Source organism: Amblyraja radiata, chromosome 9 (genome assembly GCF_010909765.2).
Source record: "Amblyraja radiata isolate CabotCenter1 chromosome 9, sAmbRad1.1.pri, whole genome shotgun sequence".
NCBI lineage: Eukaryota > Metazoa > Chordata > Chondrichthyes > Rajiformes > Rajidae > Amblyraja > Amblyraja radiata.
The window spans coordinates 42,367,270-42,391,064 of NC_045964.1; the positions used below are offsets into that span (position 1 = coordinate 42,367,270).

The 23,795-nt window shown below is 42.4% G+C and overlaps 1 long non-coding RNA gene across 1 annotated transcript in view; it reads right to left on the reverse strand.

Moving 5' to 3' along the window:
- Window positions 1-21,417, reverse strand: part of LOC116977011 — a 106,888-nt gene extending 85,471 nt beyond the window's left edge. The window contains exon 1 of the long non-coding RNA XR_004413099.1: window positions 21,329-21,417. This is a non-coding gene — a long non-coding RNA (uncharacterized LOC116977011). The remainder of the gene's footprint in view (window positions 1-21,328) is intronic.
- Between the last annotated feature and the right edge of the window lie 2,378 nt (window positions 21,418-23,795).

Below are 23,795 nucleotides of genomic sequence, written 5' to 3' on the forward strand. Positions count from 1 at the left end.
GGACCTCTTGTTCCTATCTCAATTCCTCCCTTATGAAGGCCAACATGCCATTAGCTTTCTTCACTGCCTGCTGTACCTGTATGCTACCTTTAGTTGACTGATGTACTAGGACACCCAGATTCGTTGTACTTCCCCTTAACCTAACCTGACACCATTCTGATATACTCTGCATTCCCGTTCTTGCCTCCAAAGTGGATAACCTCACTTTATCTCATTATACTGCATCTGCCATGCACCTGCCCACTCACCCAACCTGTCCAAGTCACTCTGCATCCTCATAGCATCCTCTTCACAGTTCACACGCCACTCAGCTTTAAATTCCCTCTCACACAGCTATGTACTAGTCTTTGTTGTTTCCACTCTGAGAAAAAAAAAATGACAGTCTACCCTATTTCAAAATGTTATATTCTTCTATCAAGTTTCCCTCAGCCTGTGGCGCTCCAGAGAAAATAATCCAAGTTTGTCCCACCTCTCCTTATAGATAATGCCCTCTAATCCACACAGCTTTCTGGTAAGATATTTTCCAGGGAGATGGATGGAGTTTGGGAGCTATGGCTTCAGTTTGTCACAGGGAACAAAGACCACGGCTTAATTATTTCCAATATTAATAGAGGAAAAGACTCTCTACTATTGGATAACAGTCAAGTGATGTATCAAATCACTGGGAGACAAAAATGCTGGAGAAAACCAGCGGGTGAGCCAGCATCTATGGAGCGAAGGAAATAGGTGACGTTTCAGGTCGAGCCCCTTCTTCAAATCACTGCTGCTTGGTGAGACAAGATGGTGTTGTAGTGTAAAAACTTATATCCTGCTGTCATGCTTTTGGGTAATATCATTGATAGTCAAAAGGCAGGTAGAGAATAATCAAGGGTAAAGTATAGGCTGAGAAAAACTCTCATGTTTGCAAGTTGTCATATCCCGACAACTAAATTACAAGAATGAACCCAGAGCACTGAGTCCCTCTGAACAGAATCAATGTAAAGAAAACGGTCTATAAATAGTCAGCTAGGACAAGGAATGACAGTTTTCATGATCACATCCACATGGAATGCTGTTTGTGACATTGATGAGGCCGTTTCAGTATTGTGACAGGATGGATGATGCTGGACGAGAGGTGAGATAGATAGGAACTATTTCACAAATTGCTTTTTACCCATCATAGGGTCAGAAGTTGGGGTGTTAGCTAATGATTCCTTTGTGTGTAGTTCCAATGCCAATGCCAGGTAATGAAGCAATCCGTGACAAGGTCCAGATCACATTGAGATTTTGGCATATGAAGCAAGCAATTTTCACACCTCAAGTTTGCCAGGCACAAATCATCTCCACCCAAGAATGGCCTTAACCACTCACCCTTGCATTCAAAGATATGACCGTCAGTAAATTCCCCATCAACTTGCGAGATTATCCTGATCAACTGGTACAATTGCATTAATTCTCTAGCTACAACATTCAGAGTGTGATAGAAATTCTCCTTTTTGGATGAAATCTGCCCATTATCACTTAAAAATAAACCTCAAAACCATACGTGAAAAAATGTACTTACTTGACACAACCCTATGCATTTACTTCCTCCGCCACCATTGTAAAGTGACTGTGGTAGAGCAGCAGCAATTTATCATAATACCACAGAGTGGTTACAGCAAAGGAGAGGCCATTCCTCCACTGTGCCTGTGTAGGTTCTCCACTGGAGCTATGCACAAATCCCACCTACAACCTCTTAGTTTTAGTTTTATAGATACTGCATGGAAACATGCCCTTCAGCAAACCGAGTCCAATGCCAAACAATCACCTGTTCACACTAAGGTACACAAAAATGCTGGAGAAACTCACGGGTGAGCAGCATCTATGGAGCGAAGGAAGCCAACGTTGGGCCGAAGCCCGAAGGGTTTCGGCCGGAAACGTGCCTATCTCCTTCGCTCCATAGATGCGGCTGCACCCACTGAGTTTTCTCCAGCATTTTTGTGTACCTTCGATTTTCCAGCATCTGCAGTTCCTTCTAAACCGTTAACACTAGATCTACATATCCCACTTTCGTATCCACTCCCTACACACTGGGAGCAAATTACAGAGATCATAACCTACAAACCCACACGTCTTTAGGATGTGGGAGGAAACCAGGCACCCAGAGGATGCCCAGCTGGTCACAATGAGAATGTGAAACTCCCATAAGCAGCACCTGAGGTCAGGTTCGAACCTGCGTTTGCTGGTGTTGTGAGGCAGCAGCTTTACCAGCTGCACCACAATGCAGCCCTGTGTTTGCTTTCACATTTTTCCTCAGGATATATTCATTGAACTCCTTCTTGAAGTCCACATTGGAACGTGCATTTTCCAAATCCAGATTACAGATTCCTACCACACCATGTGTCAAATAGATTATTTCATGTCACTTTAAATTCCAACCCCTTTATTTATATGTTGACGTCAAAGAGACAACCTCCTTTTATCCACTCTGTCCTCATCACTAATCATTATAATTCATTATCATTCCTTAGTCTTTCCTTATCCAAAAAAAAGTCCCAACTTCTCTCATCTATCCTGTAATTGTATTCCCTTGTCTCTTTTAGAGATTATAAAATCATGAGAGGAATAGATAATGCGAATGTACAGGTATTTTCCCCACAGTAGGGGAATCAAGAACCAGAGGACAAGGTAAGAGGGGAAAGATTTAATAGGAACCTGAGGGGAAACTTTTCTACAAGAGAGTGGTGTGTCTATGGAACGACCTGCCGGAGGAGGTGCTGAGGGAGGCACTATACAGCAGTTAAAGACACTTGGACAAGTACCTGGATAGGTAAAGTTTGGAAGGATATAAACCAAACATGGGCGAATGGTTGATGCTTAGATGGGGCAACTTGGTCGGTAGGACAAGTTGGGCTGAAGGGGCTGTCTCCGTACTGTATGAGTCTACAACTCTATGAATCATTCCCATAAAAAATTTTCAGACCTTGTCAACATCTTCTAAGATGACCAGAATTGAGCATTGTGGCTCCTTCAGCCCAAAACCCTAAAGGACGAAGCCAGGGTATGGGATGTTACTACTGCCACATTCACCTCACACACACCATCCAGCCTGGCATTGAATATCCATCCCCACATCATCTCTGAATAAAAATCCGCAAACTGCTGCTCGCTAATTGCAACGATTTAAGTAGTTCCTTCTTAAAGCATAGCAATAATGAGTCTGAAGAAGGTCTCGACCCGAAACGTCACCCATTCCTTCTCACCAGAGATGCTGCCTGTCCTGCTGAGTTGCTCCAGCTTTTTGTGTCTATCTATGGACAACAATTGCTGGTCTTCCCAGAGAGTTCCACAACCCATGAATTGGATTTTCTTTTATTATAGTGTCACGGTTAAAAAGTGGGGTCAAAGGTGAAATGATTGGTTTTTGCAAAGTGCAGTTCAAAGACTTGCCTATTCTTTTTAAATCGTGGGGCACAACACATTTCCTCATTGTTTCTCAGAGCTTGAATTGATTGCAAAGTAATACAATCTTCAAAACATTCGGCATGTGTGTTTTAAATTACAGTATCATAAATCAATTTTAAGACAATAGGCTAAGCTGAAGAACAGATGACCTTTGCAATTCAACTTGCATTTATAAGTCAGAACGCCATCTGAATCGTTTAATTAGTTGCCTACGTTGCAATTACTTCTTAGTATCCGTTATTTTAGATAAAATAACAGAAGTAGATTGTTGTGATTTGCTAAAATGATCTTCTATTCATGATTTAATAGTCCTGTGGGTTGCTGTTCACTTTGATTTCACCAGGGGTGCCTGCGCGATTGGCAGCCCCGCCAACTGTCTGTCTTTTTTTTTGGTCTTTTTTTGTTATTGTTAGTGCGTTTAAAATGTTTGTGTAAATGTTCTCCGGTTTGTTTATGTAGGGGAGGGGGAGACGGGGAGGGTAGAGGGGGGAGGGTGGAGGGGGTAGGGGGGGTGGGAGGGGGAGGGGAGGGGGAGGGGGAGGAGGGGGGGGAGGGGGGGAGGGGGGAGGGGGGGGAATTTTTTTTTTTCAATCTCTTACACTGCCGGAGATGCGATTGTTTTCCGGATCATATCTACAGTCTGCTGCCTAACACCTCCTCGGACTGACTTTGAGTCCCATCGCGGGACATGGACTTAACATCGGAGCCGATCCCTTGCCTGGGATCGCTCCAATTGCGGCCTGCGGACTTACATCGAGAGCTCGCAGTCTCGGGAGAGGTCGATCGAACACCAATGACGCAGAGGTTCGGCAAGCCCTGACCCGGGTTCTGATTGCCCAGCACAGGGGCTGGCACCCCCCCCCCCCCCCCCCCCCGATGTGGAGGGCCCAGATGCCACCGGCTACGGGAATCAAGAGTGTCCCATCAATGGTAGGCCCTAGTCCCCTGACCTCGGAGACCAAAGAAGGGAAGAGATTGAACTTTTTTCCCCTCCCATCACAGTGAGGAATGTGGAGGAGTCACTGTGGTGGATGGTTATGTTAAAATGTATTTTGTGTGTTCTGTTGCTTTTTATTTGGACGACTGACTTGGCAAATTAAATTCCTTGTATGTTGCAAAACATACTTGGTTAATAAAGCTATTGTATTGTATGGATCCGTATCACAAGAAAATGCCACGGAACAGAAGGAATTTTAAGGGCTTTATTACTTACGCATTATACATTTTAATGCTGATGAGAATTAGCATTCTATTCTATAAAGAATAATTTATAACATCTGTTTAATCATTCATATCCTCTCTCCTGCACTCATTAATTGTGTGAAATTCTGTTTATTAGTACAAGCATGTACACCAATGGTGAGCATGCATATCTGTTTTAATCAGCACTATGAATTCTCCTTCCTGCCTTTAATCTTCTCCTCAAACTTTTATCGTTAGTTAGCAATTGGTCATACATAAGACATAGAACAGCACAGCACGGGACCTGATGTAGTGGTTGAGGCAGGTACGATAATGGCATTTAAGAGGCTTTTAAATAGACACATGGATTTGCAGCTGTACGGGATATGGAGGTAGAGTAATAGTTATATAGGCATTAGTTTCAACACGGAAATTGTGGGCCAAAGGGCTGTTCCTGCTCTGTATTGTGTAGGAAGGAACTGCAGATGTTGATTTACACAAAGATAGACACAAATGCTGGAGTAACTCAGCGCGTCAGGCAGCATCCCTGAAGAAAAAGAACAGGTGACATTTCAGGTCAAGACACTTCTTCAGACTGAGGGTCAGGGGAGAGGGAAACTGTTGGAAGAAACCTGCAGATTCTAGTTGTAGGAAGGAACTGCAAATGCTGGTTCCCTCTCCCTTGACTCTCAGGCTGAACAACGGTCTTGACCGAAACGTCACCTATTCCTGGTGTTCTATGTTCTATGTTCGCCTAACAGCTAACTGACAAAAATAGCTTTTAAGGAAAAGATTAAAGAAGAGAGGGGGCAAAAAAGAGCTATTACAAACGGATTGGCTAAATAAGTTGGTGATGTAGCTTCCCATGTAGTGATCCACAGAATTACAGAAAGGTTACGGCTCAGAGCGTAGGTAGGCTGGAGTCATATTGACTGTACAGTAACAAACTGATAGAACTTATAAAATTAAGAGGCACTGTAGATGGTCAGAACAAATTTTCCGATTAAAGCCAAAGACTAGAGGGCATAGCCAAGGTGATAGGGTCAGAGTTTAAAGATGTGCGGGTGGGAGCCTGGAACATGCTACTGGGGGTGAAGGTGGAGGTAGATATGATAGTGCCGGTTAAGAAGTGTTTAGGTAGGCACATGGAAATGCAAGGAATGGAGGGACATGGATCACGTGCAAGACAGATGAATTTAGATTATCTTGACATTGTGTATGGCACAAACATTGGGGGCCAAAATGCCTATACCTGTGTTGCCCTGTCCTACGTTAATAACAATGAAATTCTTGTTTTACATTTCTAATGATAATGCATTAATCTTATAAGTGCAATGCATGTTCTGAATTGGAAGGCCCAACTCTGTGAACTTTCCTGATGCTATTTTAAAAAGACATGCATTCTCACCATTGCAGTGCATGCCTATAACTAATCAACAGAATACACACCAGGGAACCACTCACCCGAAAAACATTCCCCGCACATCTCCTTTAGCATGCCCCTCACTTTTCTGCTCGTAGTATCTGACTGAGATACAAGGAATTGCAGATGCTGGACTCTTGAACAAAACAACAAAGTGCTGGAGTAGTTCAGTGGGGTCAGGCAGCATCTGTGGTGGGAATGGGCAGTGATGTTTCGACTCAGTCTGAAGGAGGGTCCTGACCCAAAACATCGCCTAACATGACATAGGATCTTCCTGTCAATTCACCAGTACAATTCCAGGAAGCTTTGCTGCTGGGCTCCATATAAGTTTAAACAGCAGAGCAAGCTCACGGTCTTACTCTCCATGTTTGACCCTGCATGCATGAATGCAATGGACATGCTGCTGCTTAAATGGAAAAAATGCTGATGGTTCATTTCAAAACTCGTAGCAGTACCCACCAAGACTCACCCATGGCTCTCCACCATATTCCACCATGAGGTCCTGCCTTCAGTGTTATCAGATGCTGGAAACAGACTAATAGGACAATTATGGATTGTTTTTCCCCAAGTGTCTGAAGGATGCAACATAAATAGGTTTTTGGCATCAGCCTCACTACTACAGAGACCCATGTCCCATCCTGACCTAAGCACTGAGTAGAGTTTGCATATACCATGTAGAGGTATCCTGGATGTTCCTGTTTACTCCCCATGCACCCCCATAGCAAATGCTGGAGGAATGCAGGGGTCAGACAGCATCCCTGGAGAACATGGATAGATGACATTTTGGGTCAGGACCCTTCTTCAAACTGGTCGACCCAAAATGTCACCTATCCATGCTCTCCAGGGATGCAACATGACCCGCTGTGTTGCACCAGCATTTTGTGTATTTTCTTGGTAATCCAGCATCTGCTGTTCCTTGTTTCTACCGACCATACCAACTGGTTGTCTGCTGTAAACTTCCCAGAGCATAGACTGGCAGGTGAATTGGTGAAGTGGGTAAAATGATGGGGATGCAAATGGAAAACAGGATTAGAATGGATGGGTGTTGGAGGCCTGTTCTAGTTCTGAGCTGCATGACACAGTGGCTATAACATTTCATAGAACTTACTAATTCAAAACATTCAAATGAGAGCCTATTACAATGGAGACAATCCGTCTGGAGAAGGGTCTCGACCTAAACATCACCCATTCCTTCTATCCAGAGATGCTGCCTGTCCCACTGTGTTTACTCCAGCATTTTGTATCTAACTTTAATTTCAATGGGAATTGATGGACTATGTGAAACACGTACACATGGATATACAAGGGCTGAGTGTCCCATGTACTAAACATTGTTGTAACAGTCGGGAATTGACTGGCATTGAGAATGAATGCGTAAGGAACAGCAGATACTGGGAATCTTGGGCAAAAATTAATAATTCTGGGTCTGCAGCATCTGTGGGGGTGGAAAAGGACAGAGGACAATTTTTGATGGGAAGCTTCTTCAGATTGCAGGGAAATGGACAAACAATGTTTTGGGTTGGAACCCTTCTTCAGATTAAAGGGAATTGGATAGACAATGTTTCGGGTCGGGTCCTTTCACATTGAAGGGAAATGGACAGACAGTGGTTTGAGTCATGAGCCTTGTTCAGACTGATCCTGAATGTTTTATTGGTAGCTCGACCCCTTCTGGGGAAGCAGAAACACCAAAGAGCCCACTGTGAAGTCAGTTAAGGTTTTCAAAATGACCACCGATATCCAGTCCAGATCTCCCTTGAAGTTTAGACATGGGGGATTTAAAGGAAAGCAAATTGTTCCGTCCAACAAACACATATTTAGAACCTCTGTAGTTGTCAAAACATTCTGCTGCGGTGTAACATCTGACTTGCACATCCCATGACATCCTGCCTCCAATGTAGAGAAAGTGGAAAGAATTTAATGTTGGTCATGAACTATGATACTTGTCAACTATTTCTAAGAACAAAAACAAAACAACTGGATAAGAATCCATTAGCATATAGACCACACACAGAAAGTGAAGGAAAACAACAGAAAGGAGAAGACTTTGACAGGTTTACTCAAGGTAAACCACCCACACTTGGACATTTCCAGCTTTAATTCCCATCTTGTTGTTAAATGATCACAGTTTGAGATGTTTGTGCCTTCAGCTGCTAGACCCTCTCGTTACCTCTCTAACATTCTCTCAAAGTACTCAAGTGCAAAGATTGAGGAGGATACTGAAATTTAGCAGTCAAAACTTAAAAATGAATAAAAATCAAACAGAGCAGCAGTAAGAATCACGGATACCATATGCCAAACAAGCAATTAACATTTTCTGAGGAAAACATTAGAGATTATTGCAGCAAAAATAATAAAATAACTTGCACTTGACAAATATTGAGACTTTATTCAGCCAATAAGCCATTGATTTTATTGTGGTTTGGACTGATGTAAGGTTTGAGCTGAACTTTCACTGTAGTGGGCCACCTGGATTTATTCATGCAAAAATACACCAACCTTCATCATAGGAAAAAGAAACAAACAATATACTTTGTCAACATCCAACTGTTGCAGTGAAAGCTACTAACTCTGTAACTATACTGTAACACTACAATGCTGTAATACTAAATTCTGCACTCTGTTATTTTTCTCTTTACACTACCTGTTGAAATCGTGCATGGGTTGAGTGTACTTATGTATGCCGGTAGCTTGATCTGATTTACTTGGATAGCATGCAAACAAATGCTTTTCATTGTACTTCGGTAGAGTGACAATAAATAAACTGATACCAATGCCAGGGAGACGCAAGAAACTGCAGATGCTGGAAGCTTGAGTGTGAACACAAAGTGCTGGAGAATTCAGCATTTTGGATTCAGAACAGGCTCACTCACAGAGGACAGAGGCTTGTGGTGGAAGGACAATATTCAGGCTGGAGGCCTGTGACAATGGAGTTCCGCAGAGATCTGTGCTGGAACTTCTGCTGTTTGTGATACATACAAATGACTTGGAAGTTAATGTAGAGGGATTGGTTAGCAGGTTTGCAGATAACACCAAGATTGCTGGGGTTGCAGACTGTAGGGAAAGCTGTCAAAGTATATAGGAGGATATAGATCAGCTACAAAAATGGGCTGAAAAATGGGAGCTAAAGTTTAATCCAAGCAAGTGTGTGGTTTGCACTTTGGGAGGTCAAATCCAAGGGGAAAATGCACAATTAATGACAGCACTGACATACAGAGAGATCTTGGGGTTGCCGTCGATAACTTCCTGAAGTAGATAGAGTGATAAAGAAGGCATATGGTATGCTACTTTCATAGATGGGTGCATCGAGTATAAGTCATGAAATCATGTAGAAGTCTAATAGGACTTTAGTTTTGTGTGCTGTTGTGGTTGTCCCATTATAGGTAGGATGTGAAGGCTTTGGAAAGGGTGCAGAGGAGATTTACCAGAATGATTGCTGGGGTATTAGCTAAAGTTGGACAGACTTTGATTGTTTTCTCTGGAATGCCGGAGGTTGCTGGGTGCCCTGATAAAACCTGTGACAGGGCCCCTCCCTCGGAGGCCATTCTGATTCCTATCACAGGCAGACAGGCCAGGAGAGGCCAAACCTGAGCTGAAGCCACAGCTAAATCAGTAACAGCTCTGTCCTCGTAGCTGATATTGGATTGGCCCACCTGAAGCTCATCAGCCTCCTTCTTATAAACCCAGGCATGCCAACCAGAAGGGAGAAGGTGAGATCAGTATGGGAATGGAAAAAGAGGATAAAATGGTTAAAAAGGCGATCAGCAGGCCCTGATGGACAGAGTGCAAGTGTTCAGCAAAATAGTCGACTAGTCTACTCTCAATCCGCCACATCAGAAACATTGATGCAGAACCAAGGGCTGGGCTTAAAACATAAACTGGGTTTTTATGATAGAACGATCCATTTTATATCAGTTGGTTCAAATAAATTTGCTGGAACATACATTTATATCCGTTATGCCCAACAGCAAAAAAATTATATTACATAAATAAGCCTGATTGGATATAATTGATGGAAAGACAATATCATGAGTCTGTTATGATTGGTCTGTTGTGCAGAGATATTTATCTTATATATTACTGCAAAAGACGTGCCCAATCTACGACAATGAAGCACATTTATAACTGGAAAGTAAATAGTTTTAAATGTATTTGTAAGCTTTCATCCATACCAAAAAAAGAAATTAGAGGAACCTTCTGGCTGAGTCACTATCATTGCAATTTATTATTCAAAGAACATTTATTTCCAATGTTACCTCTTTAACAGTCTTGGAATTGAAATACAGTAGACCCCTTCATAAAGTTTTCAAAACACAGCAATGTTTTGATGTACTTCCTCAAGGAAGCTTTATAAATGGGATCTATTGTATTTTCATTCACTGCGATGCAACATTTGCAAAGAATTATTTGACTACATTATTGTGTGAGCAGTTATTTTCCAATTTAATTTACTTTAACTCAAATGCAATGCAATACTTGAGCACAATGTTCTGATTAGATAGTATGAGTCTTGTCATAATCAAGATAAAAACCGTCTTTTGTGTTTGCTTCAATTGGTTACCATTAATAAGGAATTAAGTAAAAATGGTTCATGGATGATTACGTCCATTATATTGAGTTTTTCCTCATTACCAATAGTGATTAAAGAAATACTTTTACCAGCAAGATGGTATAAAAAAAATGACACCTCTCTGCATTTTATTCTATCCTAAATCTCTCTTCCTCTCTTTCCTCCTGGAAGGGTGGCCAAGTGGCACAGCGGTAGAATTGCTGCCTTACGGAACCAGATCCGGGTTCGAACTTGACTATGGGTGCTGTCGGTACAGAGTTCATACATTCTCCCTGGGGTTTAAAGGGTGGGGGGGGTGGGGGTGGTGGTGGGGGAATGTGGCAGAGGAAAGGGGAGGGGGAAGGGATGGGGGGGTATTACTTAAAATTTGAGAATTCAATGTTCATACCGTTGGGTGGAAGATCCAAGCGTAAAGCTGAATTATTTTTTGTTACGTATACACTTTACTTTGATATGGGTTAGTCTAGAGATACAGCGTGGAAAATGCCCTTTGCCCTACTGAGTCCATGGCAACCATCGATCACCTGTCTCACTAGTTCTATCTTATCCCACTTTCGCATCCACTGTCTACACACCAGGGGTCATTTTTCAGAGGCTAATTACCCTACAAACCCACACGGCTTTGGGATGTCGGAGGAAACCAGAACACCCAGAGGAAATCCACGCGAACAGAGGGCGAATGTGCAAACTCCACACAGACAGAATCTGAGGTTAGGATCGAATCTGGGTCCCTGGTCCTGTGAGGCAGCGACTCTACCGGCTGTGTTGCCCTTGATGTCTTGTCAAGATTTCCAAGTATCAATTTTTTGTATGTACTAGCACGGCCAAGCATCTTTTAAAATTTATCATCCATTGCTCACTCATTGAAGAATGAGGAATGAATTATGCCATGTCCAAATATTTACAGAAAGTATTGCAAAAGAGAATAAATGCAATATCTTTTTAATTATGTGAAAAAAAAGGTTACTAAAAAGGAAGCAAAGACCAATGTTCAGCAAAACAACCTCTCTGCCAGCTCTAATACCACTTGGCGTCAATAAGGAGATAGAATTACCTCTGCAGTCATTGTGGAAATATGCAAAAGGATTCAAACCATTTTGTGTAAATGTAAACAGGATTTTCATTGTTGCATTTAGCTGGCACATGCAACATTTGCATTTAAACTCTTCTCGTACAATCACAGTTTTCTTCGCGGGGGCTTTAGCAAACTATTTGCACACTTCGAAAACAGCTGCAGGCCCCAAATCCACTCTTCCTCACCGGGAACTTTATTACACTGCAGATGTTCATCTGGAAAATGGATTGTGTTACCAAAAGGATGTGAGTCTGGTCAAAATGTCTGGCTGGTTACTGTACATCAAGGGGAGCTCTGTCTGCAGCAGAATGGTCTTGAGGCAGCAGTTGTATATTTAACGTGTGGAGTTGACTGTGAATGAGAAACTAATGACCGTGTCGGTGATTTATGGACCCACAAACTGACTTGTATTTCAAGCAGCAAGTAAAAAGCGGGTAGACTTGCTACTGTGACCAAAAAAATATGAATGTCGCATAGTAGCTGTCCAGCAGCCAGTTCGGCATTCACATTTCTGCTGACAGTCTGAGTACGTCGTGAGGAGGGAGTAAAAAAATCGTATCTAAAAGAAAACTTTCTTCCTTGCCAGAATGTTCACTGTTGCAAACTCACTCTCGCGCTGGCAACATGCCACTAATGTGTCGACTGCGAGAGTTTTGGAGAATCCCTGGGTGGGAGATTAATTTCCCTAATCTGCCCCGTAAATGTTCTGAGATAAAGCGAATAATGTTTAATAATAATCAGTCACAAGAAAGTGCCCACGGAACAACGAGGAAGTCCCCTCCTTCCCACGCAACAGGAAACAAATGGAAGCGCGACCATTTCCTCCCATATAAAACTCCCACTCTCTTCATTAGTTCCCCTCCTACTAAAAGGTGGTGATGGTACTGAAACATACGTGATTCTGGGAAAGACACAAAAAGCTGGAGTAACTCTGCGGAACAGGCAGCATCTCTGGAGAGAAGGAGTGGGTGAATTTTCGGGTCGAGTAAATGCTGCAAAGATGCTTCTCCTGGTTCAGGCATCTAAAATTTGGGACATAGTTTTAGAACAAGTGTCTAAGAGGGAGATCAGGAGAAAATTCTTGACTCTAAGGTCAACAGTCAAGAGTGTTCAATTGTCATATGCATCAGCAATTGAACAATGGGATTATTACTTGCTGCAGCTTAACAGGCCCGTGAATGCAATAATGCACAAATAAATACACAATAATACATTAAATTATTAGCAGTAATACTAGATAGTCACACTCTTAATAGTGCAAAACTGAAGTCTGTAGTTTGTGGCTCAATATGGCCGGGTAGATGTGTTGGTAGAGTGGGCTGCTAGAGGCCCTGCAGCAGCCTGGGGATTGATTGGATCGGGCGCCGCTGCAAGAAGCCAAGTTCCAGGTCAGAGAGGGCCTGCAGCAGCATGGAGTGGGGCAGCTGCAGTGGAGGGCACCAACAGCATCACAAAGCCAGGCCGATCCCTGCAACTTCAACCCATTGCTGCTGCCAGGACAATGGGCATTTAAGGCCAAGTTAAGACTCATTTTCAAGAACGTTGAAACTTGAAGGATGTGAGAAATGTGGTGACTTTTGATTGGTGTGTCTTACACTAAGTATGATTAAGCATATGTATTGTAAGATTTTTCCTGAACTATGTACAAAAAGGAATTTAACTTTACCTGAGTCCATGTGCCAATAAAGTACCATTGAACCATAGAACCATTGAAACAAGTTCTGAAACCATGCCTTATGGAGATTTGGAGGTTAAATGCATGATAGACAAATATTTGGCATGCAGGAAGTTCAAGGGTTTGGAGGAACAGGCAGGAAAGTGCAGCCAAATTCCCTGATCACATCAGGCATAATCTTGTTGAATGGGAAAGCATGTTCAGGGCCTGTAAAAGCTGATCATTCACCTATATTTTGCGTTGTAATGTTCTTAATCTCAACAACGTTGTCTTATATGGATTTCATCAAGGCATTTAACATGGTTCCTCATGGTAGGCTGTGATCACATGGGATTCAAGGAGGGCTTGCTGACAGGATAGAAAACTGGCTTCACAGAAGGAAGCAGAGCGTGACAGTAGAACGTTATTTCACGAGGTTGGCATGGGCAAGCTGCCTTTTGGCTTTTCATCTCTGACCTTTGTACAACCACCTGCCAATCAAACCCCTTTCACCTGTATCCACCCATCACTTGCCAGGTTTTATCCTGACCTCTCAGTTCCAGCAACTATGAGGCTCTTGAACACTGTACAACACTCACCTCAAAAACAATGATATTCTATGAACTGTGTTTTGATTGCACTGCATACTTTGGTTTTGCATTATTATGGTCCGCTTAGCTAGTGTTACAGATTATTAATTAATTGTATTATTGATTATTTTATATTATCTGTGTGTTACTCTGTTAATGGGCCTGTAAAGCTGCATGAGAAATTTGTTGTTCCAAAGTCGGCACACTTAGCAATTAAACACCTTTGACAGTGATTTACATCCGGTTCTAAAATGCCATATATTTTAGTGATAAATTCGAACACAATTTTTAAACAGAATCTCTGCACATATTGTTTTCACTTAAATTTGTTCAGTGCTGCTTGTGGTGTGTTATCCCAGTGTTGGAGAATGCTACAATGTTGCCTCTTTCTACATCGTTCCCATGCCCAATTATCACAGTTTAGATATATAACAAAACCACGTGAAGTGTGGAACTCTTAAAATAATGCACCCCAATTCCAACATCTGAAAAATACCCCCAAATTCAGAGAGATAATTTTTGCTCTACTCTTTCAATAACAATCACTCAATTCACAACTCATGGAATATAAAACAACATGGTACAGCACAGGGACAGGCCCTCTGGACCACAACGCCTGTGCCGAACATGATGCCAAGACCTTATCTACCTGCACATAATCCATATCCCTCCATTCCCTGCATATCTATGTGCCTATCCAAAAGTCTCTTAAATGCCACTATCGTGTCCATCTCCACCACCAGCCCCAGCAGCGCACTACAAACACCAAACACTCTCCGCATAATACATTTGCCCCAGACATCTCCTTTAAACTTTGCCCCTCTCACCCTAAAGCTATGCCCTAACTCCAAGAGAGATCAACAATCTAGTGCCTCATTATAAGTTACATTCCGTGGTCCCATTTCCAGCAGAGCTTTTGTTGAGACTGGTCAAACTCATTCTACTGAATGACTTTGCAGTCAGCAGACAAAGCAGACCTTTATCGCATGACACAACCCTTCATTCTAAAGCACTAATGACTTACATTCCCCATAAATTTTAATTGAATATACTGTATATGGTGCTCTCAGTGCAGTTCCAAAGGTGCTTGTAAACGTAAATTTATTTTGGTCATCTCACAGGGCTATTTTCAAGACAATAAAAGATGAAAGCAAACAAGACGAAAACCAACTGGTGAAAATTACATAGTCCATCAGCACAGAATAAGGCCGTTCAGCCCAATAGTCCATAAACACACATATGTAAAAGACACATATGTAAAGAGCTTTCATAACATCCAAGAGCATTTCACAATATGTTTCACTGCGGAAATAAACTACTGAGTTCTTCATGCATTTTCTGTTTTCAATACATGAAGATCATCTTAGGTTACAGCCATGTGACACGTAAAACAGCCCTTTGGCCTAACTCATCCATGCTGACCAAGATTACCCATCTAAGCTAATCCCATTTGTCCAGACCTGGCTCCTATCCCTGGAAGTGTTGCCTATCCATGCACCTGTCCAAATGTCTTTTCAATGTTGTTAATGGACCTTTACTCAACTACTTTATCTGGCAGCTCATTCCATATACCATATTCCATATACTGTATGCAAAAAGTATCCCCTCAGGGTCCAATTAAATCTTTCCCCTCTCACCTTAAACCTATGGCCTCTAGTTCCTGATTCCCCTATTCTTGGAAAAAGGCTGTGTGCAATCATCTTACCAATATCCCTCATGATTCTATACACTCTCATAAGATTACTTCACAGGCTTCTGTACTCCAAGGGAAAAAAGTTATAGCCTGCCCAACGTCTCTCAATAGCTCAGACCCTCAAGTCCTGATATCATCCTTTTAAATCTACTCTGCATTCTTTCCAGATTTAGGGCATCTCCCTATAGGAGGATGACCAAAATTGAACACCATATTCCAATTGCATCTTCAACAAGAGAGTGTGAAGGAGAAGCCATTTTTTTCATTCTGCAGTGTCGGACACAACCCATAGCCTTTGGCTTCAATTACACAAAGTTTGAAAAATAACATGATACCACTGACTCTTGATTTGTGACACGTATGTGCCATCATAATGCTCAATCATCCATTGAATAAACACTGAAACGCATCGAAACATGAACAAAATTACCTATGGCAATATCTATTGATAATGGTATCTTTCATAGGTAGTTCATTCATAATTTAAACCTCAGCTCTGCACAAGCAGGTGATAAAGTACTCAAATTTGCCAAGTCAGAGAGGAAAGGAAAGCACACAATATGTTTTACAGATTAAAGAGAAAGACACAAAGTGCTGGAGTCAGGCAGCATCTCTGGAGAACATGGATAGACAATATTTTGGGTCAGTACCCTTCCATGTTCTCCAGAGATGCCGCAGAGTTACTCCAATACCTTGTGCCTTTTTTTTTATACACCGGCATCTGCAGTTACTTGTGTCTATATCTTTAAGATGGTGAATTGTGTTTGGGGAGACCTTTCTCTCCACAAGGAGAAGTAATTTTGTTAAAACAAAATTTCAGAGGGTGAAACAGTCCTGCACATTTTTTTTCTTTACTCCAGTGAAAGCCACGATTAAGCAGACTGACTAACAGCTGCAACCATTGGTTTTAGATCAATGCTAATATTGATGTAGAAAGAAAAAAAGCCCTCTAAAGTTGTAGAAGAAGAAAAAACCCAGTTTGGCAATTGATCAGCATTGACCCTGGATTGGATGGCATTTACTGTAAAGAAAGGTTGGCCAAAATTTGGATGTTTTCTCTGGAACTTCAGAGACTGAGGGAAGACCTGATAGAAGTTTATAAAACTATGAGAGGTATTGATAGGATAGACTGTCAGAACCTTTCTCCCAGAGTGGAAATGTCCAAGACTGGAAGGAATAGCTTTAAGGTTAGAGGGGCAAATTTTAAAGGAGATGTGCAGGGCAACTTTTTTTTTTACACAGAGAGAGGTGGGTGCCTTGAATGCGCTGCCAGTAGTGGTGGTGGGGGATAGATACAATGGTGGTATTTAAGCGACTTTTAGATGGGCACACGGATATGGTGGGGATGGAGGGATATGGATCAGGTGCAGACTTAGCAGATTAATTTACCTTGGCATCATGTTCAGCACATTCATTGTGGGCCACAGGTTCCTGAGCTGTACTGTACCATGTTCTATGTTCTATAAAAGCTGATTGTTCTGTAAATGAACAACATCTGTCATTTATTAGACCTGTAAGGTTGAAGCTCATACAAGACAAACTTTGGACATTGCACAATTGACGTAATTGGAGCAGGTTTACAAGAGAAAGGTGTTACTTCTGCTAATGAAATCCCATCGGAAAGTTGTGGGTCAGATGTCCTGATGGAGTGCAAGAGACGTGAAAAATACATACTTGTTCTGCTAATCCTATTTTCAACGTCTCTTTACTAATTTGTACCGTGTTGAAAAATGGTGTGTCTAGGCCCATACATGCTAGCTTTAAACGCAAAGTATGGCTGCAAAACATTCAACGATTATTGATACACTCACAGTCCTAAAATCCTACAAACACATCACTTCGGAATTTTTAATGCACCTTACGTGCATTAAAAGGAAACACAAAACACGTCTTTGTGATGAAGAGTCCAAAGCATAAATCGTAGTAAAATGGAAGAAAAATCTGTTGACTTCTATGCTTTAAAATCTAGTTTAGATTGGGCACCTTGAATGGCATGGACAAATTGGTCAGAAGGGCCTGTTTCTGTAATGTCTGACTCTCTGACCAACTTAATGTAATTTGAAAAGAACCATTTAGTTAGCACAAATGCAGAAAACACATGCATGGCTTTGTTACATGAAGGTGGAACCATTAGTTGGAACCGAGATGGTCTTCGGCAGTGGAGGCAACAGGCATTTGATACAGGAATTCTCAGTGTGTTGTAATTGATGTTATTTAGTCACATACCAAAATTGAAGTAATCATTTAGCTTGTTAATTTAGTTCACCCCTGAGCAACACTACATTGGGTATTCCTGGCTCACATGAAAATACAGACTGTTCTTATAAATATTAGAGATGGACACAAAATACTGGAGTAACTCAGCGGATCAGGCAGCATCTCTGGAGAAAATGGATAGGTGACTTTCGGGTCAAGACCCTTCTTCAGACGTCTTCAGGGGTTGAATGCCACACTTAATTTGGAAATAGAGTTAGCACCAACAACTTAGGTTTAGCTTTACTATTGTCTCATGTACAAAGTACAGTGGAAAGCTTTGTTTTGCATGCTATCCAAACAGATCAGATATACCATACATAGATACAATCAATTTTAAGTTTAGCTTGATTATTTTCATGTTGCCTGTTTTGCATGCCATCTGATCAGATAATACTGTACATAAATGCAAACAAGTCAAACTCAAGTACAATAGATGGAACAAAAGGGAAGAAACAGAGTTCAAAATATAGTTCTCAGCTTTGTAACGCTTCATTTCGATAGACAGTCCAATGTCTTCAATGGGGTGGAGGTGAATCGAACAGTACCCTAGCTTATGGAAGGACCATTAGAAGCCTGATAATAGAGGGGAAGAAATTGGTCCTAAGTCTGGTGGTGTGCATTTCCAAGCTCCTGCCTGACAGGAGGAGGGCGAAGAAGGAATAACTGGGTTGGGACGTCTTTCATTACATTGGCTGCTTTTCTGAGGCATCGTGAAGTGTAGATGGAGTCACTGGTGGGATGTCTGGTCTGTGTGTCTGGGCTACATCTACAACTCCACAACTTAAAAGGTGTTTTTAATCTAATAAGTAAATCCCAGTCACCACGCATGATATCAGATAGAGATTTGTCATCGGTTTACAAAATGTGGTACAAGGTCAAAAGCTTATCTAAAGAGAACTCGCGAAAAACTGCAGATGCTGGACCCTTGAGCTAAAAGCATAAAGTGCTGGAGGAACTCAGCAGGTCAGGCAGTATGTCCAGAGGGAAATGGACAGGTGATGTTTCAGGTCAGAAGAAGGGTCCTAACCTGAAACATCGCCTGTCCTCTTCCCTCCACAGATGCTGCCTGACTCGCTGAGTTCCTCCAGCACTTGGCTTGTCCAAAGAGTAGGGTTTAAAGGCACAATTAAATGGTTAGGTGTGCAGAATCCTGTATAGTTTTTTCAATCTCCAAAGCTCTGGTCCCTGCTACACAGTTTGACTGATGCCTGGGCAAAGTAGTGATGTGTCAAGTGGGGATTAAGGAAAGCAGTTGCATATTGTCAAAAATATCAATATCAATTCTTGTATTGCCTGCAGGTCAAGAGCTGGAAATTGAAGTTCCTGTAACTTGAATCTGTGCAGAGTGGCTCTTTGTCAATTTACAGTGCTTACTGCATCATACTTGCGTAGTAGTCAACCACAAAGCAAATTATTTATATGCGGGGAGAGGGGTTTTTTCCTGTAAGGGGTCTCCATTTGAATGAAAACTCTTAAAGATGGTAAAGTGACTAACAAGAGGCATTAGTGAGTGCTGAAAAATTAATGGATGTATAAAGTTAAGTGTTTCTCCATGCCAACTGTCAATACTTTGGAGCTGGTGTGGAAATGTGCACTAGACATTAGATCAGATGCTTCATTAAGTGGTCTGCTGCTTGACGCAGAAAGGGACTCCCAGTGCAATACATCTATGAATGTAGCAGTGGCACTGGGGTTAGAACACAAGGGAGCTTTCTAATGTAACATCCTTCATTTGGGACCGTTTTCTCTGTGCATTCCTTCAGTCTTTCCACGAACCATTGCACACACCGGCGCACGTCTTTAATACTACCAATAATGTATGGAGAGGTGGTGGGGGGGGGGGGGGGGGGGTAATCATTGGATTGGGAGTGTGATGCTATGCCTCTCCATGCCCCGACTTGCATCCAAGACATGGTAAAAAGTGAGTAGAGTGTGTAGCCTTAAGGTGAGTGGTGCAGAGCGTAAAGGGGCTGTGAGGTATATGGAACGAACTCACAGAGGAGGTATTTATGGCAGGTTCTATAACAGCATTTAAAAGACACTTGGACAGATATATGGATAGGAAAGGTTCAGAGGGATATGGGCTAAATGCCTTATGGGCAAATGGGACCAGGTTAGACAGGGCATCTTAGTCGGCATGGCTTTAAATACACCAAACATTGTTCCAAATCTGTTTTTTGATCAATTGATCAAAGTTTTGTGGCTAATCCTTTCCAGCACAGGAAAGAACACTACACAGACATGGGTGAGTTGGGCTAAAGGGCCTGTTTCCATGCCGTATGACTCTATAACAGTTTAGCATGGGCAAAACAAAATAGATTAAATCCAATTGCTAGCCATCAGGGTTTAAACTGCATTTCCCTCTTTTTTTTCAACAACCGACCGAAACACAAATTGCTAGAGAAATTCAGTGGACCTGGCAGTATTTGTGGAGGGAATAGGCAGGCTGGAGGACATAAGGTCTGAAGGATGCTGCCCTGAAATGTCACCTGTCTACCTCCTTCACAGATGCTGCCTGACCCCCTTGCCAGCACTGTGTTTTGCACAAGATTCTAGTATCTTGTGTCTCTTATTTTTCAATAGCCCGTTTGCTGACGGGCTAAATTGTAAGACAGCAGAGCAACACTATAGGATAATTCCACTGTATCAACTCTGTGGTGCATCTGATAGAGTTGCTGTCTCATAGCGCCAGAGACCCGGGTTAAACCCTGAACTTAGGTGCTTTTAATGTTTGCAGGGAGTTTGCACATTCTCCCTGCAACCACGTGCATTTCCTCCAGACTTACTCCGATTTATTCCCACATGCCAAAGACATGCGGGTTTGTAGATTAATTGTCCTCTGTACAATTGTCCCAGGTGTGCAGTACGTGTGAAAATGGGATAACATAGAATTAGTGAAAACGATGGTGATCGATGGTCGGCGTGGACACAGAGGGCAAGAGGGCCTGTGTCCATGCTGTAGCTATCAGTCAATTGATTCACTGACAACCACTCTGTTGTAAGCTACGTCTGAAGAAATCTCCTGAAGACATCAATGCATCACATGGTTACCCCAATCAAAACCGTATGCATCAGACAGCAGAGTTCCTGCCGGGGAAAGGCACAAACGAGGACCGCCGGGAGGGAGGCGTTGAACAATGGACAAAGGAGGACTCAGCATGGGGGGACTGCCGTGAACGGGGGCGGGTGGGAAGAACAATTGTCAATGGAGGGCCCGGTGGCGAGACTTCCATGAGGGTTGGCGAGGGGAAAGAACGATGGACAATGGGGGACGCGGTGTGGAGGGACCGCCATGTGGGGAGAGGGAGGAGGGGAAGCACAAAGGTAGATCTAGTACGGGATATTTTGTAACCTTGTAAGCACTCTTTATGTGGTGACTATTACATACCTTGGGTATGTATGCAAGCAAAGAATCTCACTGTGACGTTACATGTGACAATGAAGTATTCATTCATTCATTACCTGAAGCTATCGGTGTCTGAGATCGGCGATCCCAGGCAACAGAGCCCCCACCCACTTTTAGCCCTCCTAATCCCTGGCTTATGCTCATGAGACTGAGGAGATTCTGCAAGCAAGCTTGCCTAGACCACACTGGGCGACAGATAGACCCTGAATGAACAGGAGCAGATGGTGGGAGTAAAGGAGCAGTTTTGATGACCAGTTCACCTCTATTATTAGCGGCTGAGAATGATGATTCAGTCCCCGGGGGAATCTGCTTCTAAAAGAAGAATGCTTCCCGAGCATGAAAGCATCGCAGTTATTAGACTCGGCACCAATCAGTCTTCAACAGGTGGCCACGCATGTGGTGGAGTCCACTTACAGTGTTGATGCACAGAATCCAAACCTTGAAGTCGACCTTGGAACATATGGTAAACCCAGAGACATCTGCAATAAAGTCCCCCATGAGAAAGGTTCTAATGCCACTAATTGCATCTCCTTTGAATGAGGTTTAGACTCCTGTCTCAGCAGCTCCAGGGCAAAAATCCAGCAGATTAAGAAAATAGGAAATGCAGGCAATTTCAAATTGGATCTACATAAAACATTGTACGGTACAACGCAGGAGTTTAGACCCACAAATTTGTCTATGCTAAGTCAAACTAATCTCCTCTGCCTGCACATGATCCACATCCCTCCATTCCTCTGTTTATCCATATGCATATCCAAAGGCCTCTTAAATGCCCATATTCTATCTGCCTTCCAGCACCCCTGGGAGTGAGTTCCAGGCACCCTCTGTGTAAAATTACTGGCCCTGCGCATCTCCTTCAAACGTTGCCCCTTTCACTCTAAAGCTATGCCTTCTAGTCCTTGACATCTTTGCGGGTATTAGTGTTGATGATTATCATCTTTGTCATCTTTCTTCACTGATTGTCATCTGTTGGTTGGGAAGTCAAGGATCCAGTTACAGAGGGGTTTGTGGAGTCCAAGTTCCACAAATTTGGAGATGAGCTTGGTTGGGGAAATGGTTTTGAAAACAGACCTGTAGTCTATGAACAGAAATATGACGTTGGTGCCCTTTGCATCCAGGTTTTCTAGGGTTGAGAGTAGGGCCGGATAGATGGCATCAGCCGTGGACCTGTTGTGGCAGTAGGCGGACTCCTCTATCCATGCTAGTACCTTGCATCTAATATGACTGACATATCTTGTTTAACAACCTCATCTGTGGCAACTTATCAAAGGCCTTATGAAAATCCACGTAAACAACATCCACTGACTCTCCTTTGTCAATGCTGCTTGTTACCTCCTCAAACAGATTCTTCAGGCAAGATCACCCCTTAATAAAACCATGTTGACTTCAGTCTATTTTATGTGTTTCCAAGAACCTTGAAACCTCATCCTTTATAATCAACTCTAAAATGTTACCAACCAAAATTACCAAGTATTACCAAGTGTTCCCTGGCTGCTGACTGACTGACAGCTCCCTCAATGACTGCTCCCAGTGGGTTTTCAACAATGATCATAGTGAGAATGTGCAAACACCATACTGCCAGCAGCAGAGGTCAAATGTGAGCTCGGGTCTCTGGTGAAGTGAGGCAGCAACTCTATGCCCAACCGATCATTCCAACAACAGGTTTGGAAATTAATCTTGAAGAGTGCGATAGAATGCATTTGGGGAGATGAAACAACGCAATGAATGTCAAGGTATTGGTTTGTTTGGAGAACGGATAAATGTTGCAAGCAAATGGACTAGCTGAGATATGGATGAGTTGGGCTGAAGGGCCCATTTCTGTGCTGTGTGACTCAATGAGTAAATGGATAATAAAACTAACAAAGTCCAGTATTGCACAGGGATTGATTTAACATGCACATTATAGGCAGGCACATGAAATTTATCACATAAACTTCAAGTATATTTACAGATTCAGCTCTTTAGTGGTAACTTTTAGTGATAATTCTGTGATTCAGGCAGAGTGGATACGATCAGGCGATTTCCTCTATTGACCAAGCTGTGCATTGTAAGTGAATGAGATTCATTTTTCTTGCACAAGATCTATTTGGAAACTATCCTCCATTCACTGTTTTGAGAAACCACCCTGCTTTTATAGGGAGAGGTTACTGTAGTTTCTGTTTCACTATACCACGGTACAGTTGATAATAAACTAAATGAAAATAAAATAAACCATTTTCTCCTCTGTACAATGACAGCTTATGAATCCACACACCCACTGTCCAATGTGATAGCTCAATGCAAGTAAGCACACGGTGTCTTTGATAGTTGACCCACTTTTCAGTCTGATGACTTGCATGCTCTTAGGTGGCTGATTTTTTTTTTTAAGGTTTCTTTAATAGTGCAGTGATTAAACAGAACATGTGGTATGGCACTCAGTATTTAGCAAAGCTGCAGCTTTAATCCCATAATGAATTATCTGACAGCAAATGTAGTCTATCGGATCATTGTGGAAGAGTGAGGGGAGAAAAGAAGTGCAATTAT